General features: G+C 35.8%; 1 pseudogene; it reads right to left on the reverse strand.

Annotated features, from left to right (window-relative positions):
- Nucleotides 1-5,688: 5,688 nt before the first annotated feature.
- Nucleotides 5,689-6,522, reverse strand: LOC144436524 (very long chain fatty acid elongase 6 pseudogene; annotated as a pseudogene).
- Between the last annotated feature and the right edge of the window lie 1,339 nt (nt 6,523-7,861).

A 7,861-nucleotide genomic window follows, 5' to 3' on the forward strand; every position in this document is an offset into this window, starting at 1 on the left:
AAAAAAACTGTGTGGTTCAGGTTACACTCAATTTCAGAATAGGGTGGGGTAGGTAGATTTTATATTTTATTTTATTTTATTTTATTATATATTTTTTTCATGTGTGAGTGTCTAGTTCAGGTTTTCCATTTTTTTCCAAGTGGTCTCTGTGTTATTTATTTCTTCTTATTGGATGTACAGCCATTACAGTTTTGAAGAACAGTTATATATTTCTTTTGTAGTTGCTGCTAGTTTCCGCATCCATTATTTCTGGCGACACTTCACAATTTTCATGATTTTATTATTTTTTTCTCAAATACTTAAAAAAAAGTTTAGGATTGGCAGGGAAAATAGGTAGGGTAGGGTAATCGGAACCAAGCAATTATTGTTTCTAGGCCTTATCATAAAAGTTTAGTAATACTAATAGGGATAATTATCTGTTGAGGTATATTTGATAGTGACTAAATTTGAAAAATTGATATCATATAGCATCAATTTTTGGGTGGGTATGGGTTTGGGATCATGACAGTGCAGAAGCCAAACTGTAGTCTTCCTCTAATTCTGAACAACCATTCATATTTTACAGAGGTTTTTTTTAGCACAACTGAGAATCAGTGGTGCTTTGGGCATGGCAAATTGTGTGTGGGGGGTGGGTGTGTTTTGTGCTCACCTTTTACTGAGTGGTAGCCATATTTGGAGTAACAAATCAATATATCACTGCATAACTCACAAACTATAATACATAGAAACTCCATTCAAGTGTCTGCCACCATATGATCACATCAAACTTTGTTGTAACACAGTGACCTTTGACCTTCATGGTGAATTATCAAAATCACATATATTCAATATATACACCTGCATTTCGTTTGGTGCTCATATCACTTTTAGCACAACTGAACTAATAAAGTTCAGTAGTGATATAGGCACGGTGATGTGCTTGTCCGTCTGTGTGTGTGTGTGTGTGTGTGTGTGTGTGTGTGTGTGTGTGTGTGTGGACATGTAAAGTCAAAAACTGCTAAACTGATTGCCTTGGTATTTGGAGGGGTCATTACGTGTGTCTATTTGGGAAATTGTGCAAAGCAAAATGCTCGCATAACAAGTGGTTTTTAAAAATGCCGTTTTGGTCAAAATACTTTAAACTCAAAAACTACTGGGCGGATTGTTCTGAAATTTGTTGGGAATGTTCTTAGGAGTGTTAGATTAAGAACTGGTCATAGCATGATGATCCCATCAGTGATATGCAAATTAGGTCTAAAAATGTGTCGTTTTGGTAAAAAATCTGTTATTCCAAAACTACTGAGCTGATTGAACTGAAATTTGGTGAGAACGTTCTTAGGTGGGGTGTTAGATTAAGTATTGGTCATGACATAATGACCTTGGTGTGACATCACATGGGAGATTCGTCAAGGAAGTCAACTGGTCTTTGCAACAAGCTACGTCAAATAGCAGCAAACGTTTTCACTAGAACAAACGGTAAATAAACCAACTCGAGGGGTCAACATTTTAAATGTTTACTGTTCACATCAAATCATCCTGGACTCGTAAATAGATGCCAAGTTATGTACTATCAGGCACAAGTAGCCACGATATTCCAACTACATTCATCGATCTTAAAGCATAATTCAACCGCTAAAAAAAAAAAAAAAAAAAAAAAAAAAACTTACTCGTTCCATAAATCTGATCTAGACAAAGTGAGGGATGAAGCTAACTTGAAAGACAGTTTTATGAAGAAAGTAAATGAATACAAGGAACAAAACCTGAACCTTACATCGAACGAAGCATGGATCTTTTTTTTAAACCGGTCTTTTACAAATTATGAGTGACCACACACCAACTATAATTTACATCCACTCGATTCAATTACCATGGTTTAATAGATCTCTAAAGAAGTCTAAATTGACACAAACGAAGGCTTTATAATAAAGCGAAAACGTCTCGTCAACTTCATGACTGTCATCGTTTAAAAAAGCACGAAAATACTTCAAAATGCAGCTTCACCTAGCACACGAAAGTTATTACCTTCTCGATATCATCGCTCCAAGTCTAGACAAGGGAAGTAATACTAAACGACAGGCAACACGGTTTTAGAAAAAGGCGTTCATGTGAAACAACTGATTAATATTACAGTCGATGATCTAGCATATAATATTGACACACATAAACTTAGAGATGTCATAATTCTTGACTTTTCAAAAACATTCAATGTCGTTCCACACCAGCGCCTACTACACAAATTGCACTATAACGGAAATCATGGTAAAACTATAAAGTGGTTGGAATCCTTTCTAAGCATACGTCAACAACGTGTTGCTTTTGATGTTGACTTTCAAAACTAATGTCAGTTGACTGGATCGGGTTTTCCACAAGGTACCGTATTAGGACCTCTTCTCTTCCTTTTATATCTCATCTCCGAAAATATTTCTAAATATGCCAATCTTCGTCTCTTAGCAGATGACTGCGAAAATCAACTCTCCGAACTATGCTTTCAAGCTACAAAAAGATCTAGATTCTCATGTCTCTTGGACTGACAAATGGAATATGAAGTTTAATTCATCTAAGTGTTACATTATGCACAGCACACTCAAATACAAACCGTGTACACATATCTATCAAATCAAAGAGAAGGACCCCAGGTCCTTGAAACTGTAAAACATCATCCACATTTGGGAATTGAACTACCAAACGTGGAAAATAAAGCCAACAGAACATTAGGATTTCTACGCCGGAACTTAAAACCCGCACCCAAAGACATCAAAATAAAGTCATATTTTACATTTGTCCATCCTATCTAGTCCTAGAATATGGCTGTTGAACCTGGGACAAGGAAAACAGGAAATACGCATATAAAGTCAAGAATGTGTTTCTGTCGTCCTAATAAAGGAAATCAAAAGGTCAAACCAACATGTATGGCAGGGTATTTTTTACTTTGGTATATGTAAATGTGTAGTGTTCTCAGCAAACATAAATTGGAATATTCATGCTAGTGCCTTTAATATCTTAACATGGCCCCTGATTTAAAGTAAACCAGATTTAAACTGAATGCCCTTCCGTAAGGGTATCGTCTTGCTATCATAAATATAATTCAAACTCCCTGTTCAAACCACACATTGCGCCCTCATTGTGCACTGAATATATAGAGGTCAATGTAAAGGTCATTAGTGTTACTACAATTTTGCGAAGTAATACAGGTAAGCTAGATCGTGAACAACAGTGTTCAAGACCAACGATTTATTTCCGTAGGCTTATAGATTTCATAATATTGTTATAAATCATACTTTATTACACCTGAGGAATGTGTTCAATGAAAGTGTATATTCCCGAGATACTGCGTTAATTACACGATCACATGACTCACACCAAACAGCATTAGCTTGATATTGGGAAAAATTGCAAAACAACAAGGTAAAATTAGAGAAAGTTCGACGTTAATATCATACTTCCTAAATTTCTGATCGAAAATCTACGAGATTTAAATTGAATGCCTCCTGTAAGGGAATCACCAAATTGCCCATTAAAATGATATTCAAAAACATTTGGAAATAAACTTTTTTCGACAAAGCCTAAGTACTGACAATAATTAATATGCAAAGTGTTCCTTAAATCTTTAGGTGAAATCGACGGCTTTTATAGTACATATGCACTTTGTTACATTTAACGTAGTTACTAAATTGTATGGAAATTGAAGTACGCAGTCTAAAGATATTGCCTAACTACCGAAATTCATTAATTAAGCAAATTATTTATTAACAGTATAAGGTACACCAGCAAACATTATAGGATACATACAATTTGATATGGTTAATGTATGTACTGAATGGTATTGAAATTGAAGTACACAGTCTTAAGATATAGCCTAATTACCGAAACTCATTAATTATGCAAATTGTTCATTAACACTGTCAGGTACATCAACAAATTGTATAGGCCACATAAAATTTGATATGGTTAATGTATGCACTGAATGGTATTGAAATTGATGTACGCAGTCTTAAGATATAGCCTAATTACCGAAACTCATTAATTATGCAAACAAACTTTACAGGACATATGGGATTTATTAAGGTTAACACATGTACTGAATTGTATTAAAATTGAAATATGTATTCTTACGTTATAGCCTAATTACTGAAACTCATTAATTATGCAAATTATTCATTAACACTGTCAGGTACCTCAACAAATTGTACTAAATTATATCGAAATTGAAGTATGCAGTCTTAAGATATAGCCTAATTGCCTAAATTCATTAATTATGCAAATGATTCATTAAGACTTAAAGTAACAGACGTTTTTATATATTTGTACGAATTGTATGAAGTTTGAAACGTGAATTCATAAGATATAGACTAATTGCTGCAAACTGATGATTATGCAAATGAGTCCTTAAAATTTATTGAATGTTTTACAAAACCTAATCAGATCTTCTTTTTTTAATTAGAAAGATGTGTACCAAATTTCATATCAATTGACCCCGTCGTTTTGGAGAAAACGATGACACAAACACACACACACACATACATACATGTACATACATACATACATACATACAAACACACACATACATACATTCATACATACATACATATAACATACATACACACATACATACATGTACATACACACATACATACATACATACATACATGTACATACATACATACATACATACATACATACAATGTACATACACATACATACATACATACACACACATACATACATACATACATACATACACACATACATACATACATACATACATACATACATACATACATACATACATACATACATACACAGGGGTGATGTATCATTTACACTGACCATTTAAATACTTTATTTTCCTATAACGGACACAGGCTTCAACTTAAAAGTCTCTTAAATAAACTTGACAATTTAACAATAATGTTTCATCAATAATTTCAGAATGTAGATGCCATCTCTACTATCATCACGTTATCCCATTAACTCTGTTTTGGACAAAGATGTTATTTCTGCCTTCAGTATTGTCAGCTGTCATGATAATTCACTATATTGGTATCTAGTCCATCTAGTGCACCTCTCCTCCTGTTAATCATCACTGGACCATGCAGATACGCGTGTCACGTGACGGAAAAGCATGCAAGCGAATATACATGCCTGATGAGCTCTGATGATCACACAAACGGGTAGTATAATGGATATTGAAATTGAATCACTCATTGTCAACTTGACCTACTTGAGTAAATCATTTAAAGACCCATTACAGGTTAGGTTGAAAATTTAGATATGAAAAAGTTGACTGGCAGCACTATAGAAAAAGTTGGTCCATGACAAAATAATTATCCGAAGTAATCGTTATGGTTCCACTGTTATCATATCATATCATAACACTAATGCGAGAACCTGAGATTGCATCCCTGGCCTTTAAGTACATGTAGCAATATCACTATAAGTGTATTGTTTCTATACTAAATTTGAATGACCAATCACGTCAATGGTTGTATGCATGATTGGTCCGTTCGTCATCACACGATAACATGTGATGTTTCCACGGGCAGCATGCCAGTTTTACTGGCAATCTTGAGGGCAGCGATGAAAAAATTGAATCCGATATAATGACACCTATAATGTTTCTACTTCGGCAAAAAAGACTTCAAGCAAATCTCTCAGAGTGTTACTCTTTATGCACATGCCTGGCGAATTTAAAGGTTCTTTGTTCTATATCTAGTCGACTTTAACAGCTGCTTTCTTAGGTTTCTTAACGATGTATACTTGGATGAAGAAATTCATAAAAAGAATTAGAAAGCTGATATACATGATACTGCCTACTTTCCACTGTGACGGGACGATATCACACTGAACGCCGAGACTGAACATTTTGTATACATAGTAGTACAGGTATGCACCCACTATCATTTGCGAAATTTGCATAGTCGTGATTGCTATGGCGATCATTTTGGGAACTTTCACCCCGGCAGCTCGCAATGTGTAGTAGGAGTACATAACGGAATGTACGGCTAGGTTCATGAAAGTACAGAAGAAGGCGGTACTTGCACGTCCACCGTAGCCCCAGACACAGTAACACATGGTGAAAATGTGGTGGTACCAGTGCAGGAAGATGAGCTTGGATTTACGCAACATGACGAACACGGTGTCACCAAGTTCCGTGAACTTCGACAGGGTGAAAAGGTACAGCCAAAGTCCACTGATTCTCTCGCTGTCGTAATGTACGTTATCGCAGATTGCTTTGTGCCATCCACCTCCCGGTTCTTGTAATACCACCCGTAGAGCGGCATGCATGCGCCATGCTCCGATGATGCTGAATATCGCCAAGCAACCGTTCCATACTATAAGTAGACTTCGGAGCTCCTTCCGTTCACGGCTCTGCATGAAGTGACGAATATAAAAAATGACGATGACATAGACGACAGACGATATGACTGCAAGAGGAACTCCCGTCTGCTGCATCCATTGAACTGAACGTTCATCGTTAAAATTCCTCTCGAAATCGAACAGTTTCGGCAAGGTCGTGTCTGTAGTATTGGATTTCGTCTCCATCTCTAAGCGATTCTAAATGAACTTGACTTTAACTTCGACAGTATATGTTCTTCTGAGCACATGGAAGACCCCACTCTTCAACACACCACGGGGTAATTGAGCTTAATAGCAAATTGGTAACGCGAAGTCGAGTAAATTTATTACTCTTCAAAGACATCACCTGACTGTATCATACGATGTGGTTGAAAGTTCAAAGGTTACCGAGATCATAGAAGAGAAAAGAAGTGTGTCGACACATCGTTTATAACTGCGATAAGATTACATATATACATATACATATGTCACTACAATATGATATATGACCAATTGTCAATTCATAGTACGTTTATATTCATATTGCGAAAAAGCAATACTCGTAATAACAAGGCCATGTGGGGTATGATGATCTACGATCGTCTCCTGGAAAGGAGGCCTCGGTAAGGCGAAGGTACTTTAATTTATTCACAGCGTTTATAATTCAGGAGCAGTGCAGTGGTCCGTAGCAAGAACGTGAACAGTCTAGCATATATTAACGTAAATATATGTGTAATTTGGTCGAGTACACCACTGGTTCCATTTTCACGGTATTCAGATTCCAACCCAGTTAATAATTTCGATGATCTAAAAAAATCATTAATTAAAAAAATAAAAAACAACCCATGCCAGTTTTATCAATATGTTAATAGTTTGAATTCGATCACGTATTTGTTGATATAGTCATGGCATATACGGCCTAGAAAATAGGATAAAAATATAGTGCGCGATCACGAACAGGAACTGTGTGACACGTGACTACTAAACAGAGCTAGGGTGATTTTAAAAGTTCGATGACATTATGTGACAGAGTTGTCATATCATAATTCATATAAAATAAAATTAGTTGACAATAACCGAAGATTTAATTTACAAACCGACGAATTGTCGTGGCTTTAATGCAAAAACGATTTTTTTTTTTGAGAATTATATTATATGTTAGTAAAACATGCATGCCTACTACAGTAGCAACGGGATGATAGCGTACCTGCACATGAAACATTTCATCTCACTGACATGTGAATGAAAATAAACAGTTAAATTTGTGTTTGAATCTTCCTTGTTTAGCTCGATTTATGTTCACTGTGGTTTAGTTTACAATCGAAGGTCTGCAAAGGATATCAACCGGTTCATCGGTGGAATTGTTGCGTTAAAATTGCAGTCCATTTATTAGGGGCTTTAAATTTGCACCTGACTAATACGTACGTAGTCCGCGTGTCTGTCCGTGTCTGTGCTCTGTCCGAGAATACGTTCTAGCTCTTAATCACCCCTGATAGGCGCATATAAGTGATGTATCTGTGCTAATTTATGTGCACCACGTCTCGTA

The sequence above is a fragment of the Glandiceps talaboti genome, chromosome 6, assembly GCF_964340395.1.
Source record: "Glandiceps talaboti chromosome 6, keGlaTala1.1, whole genome shotgun sequence".
NCBI classification, from domain to species: domain Eukaryota; kingdom Metazoa; phylum Hemichordata; class Enteropneusta; family Spengelidae; genus Glandiceps; species Glandiceps talaboti.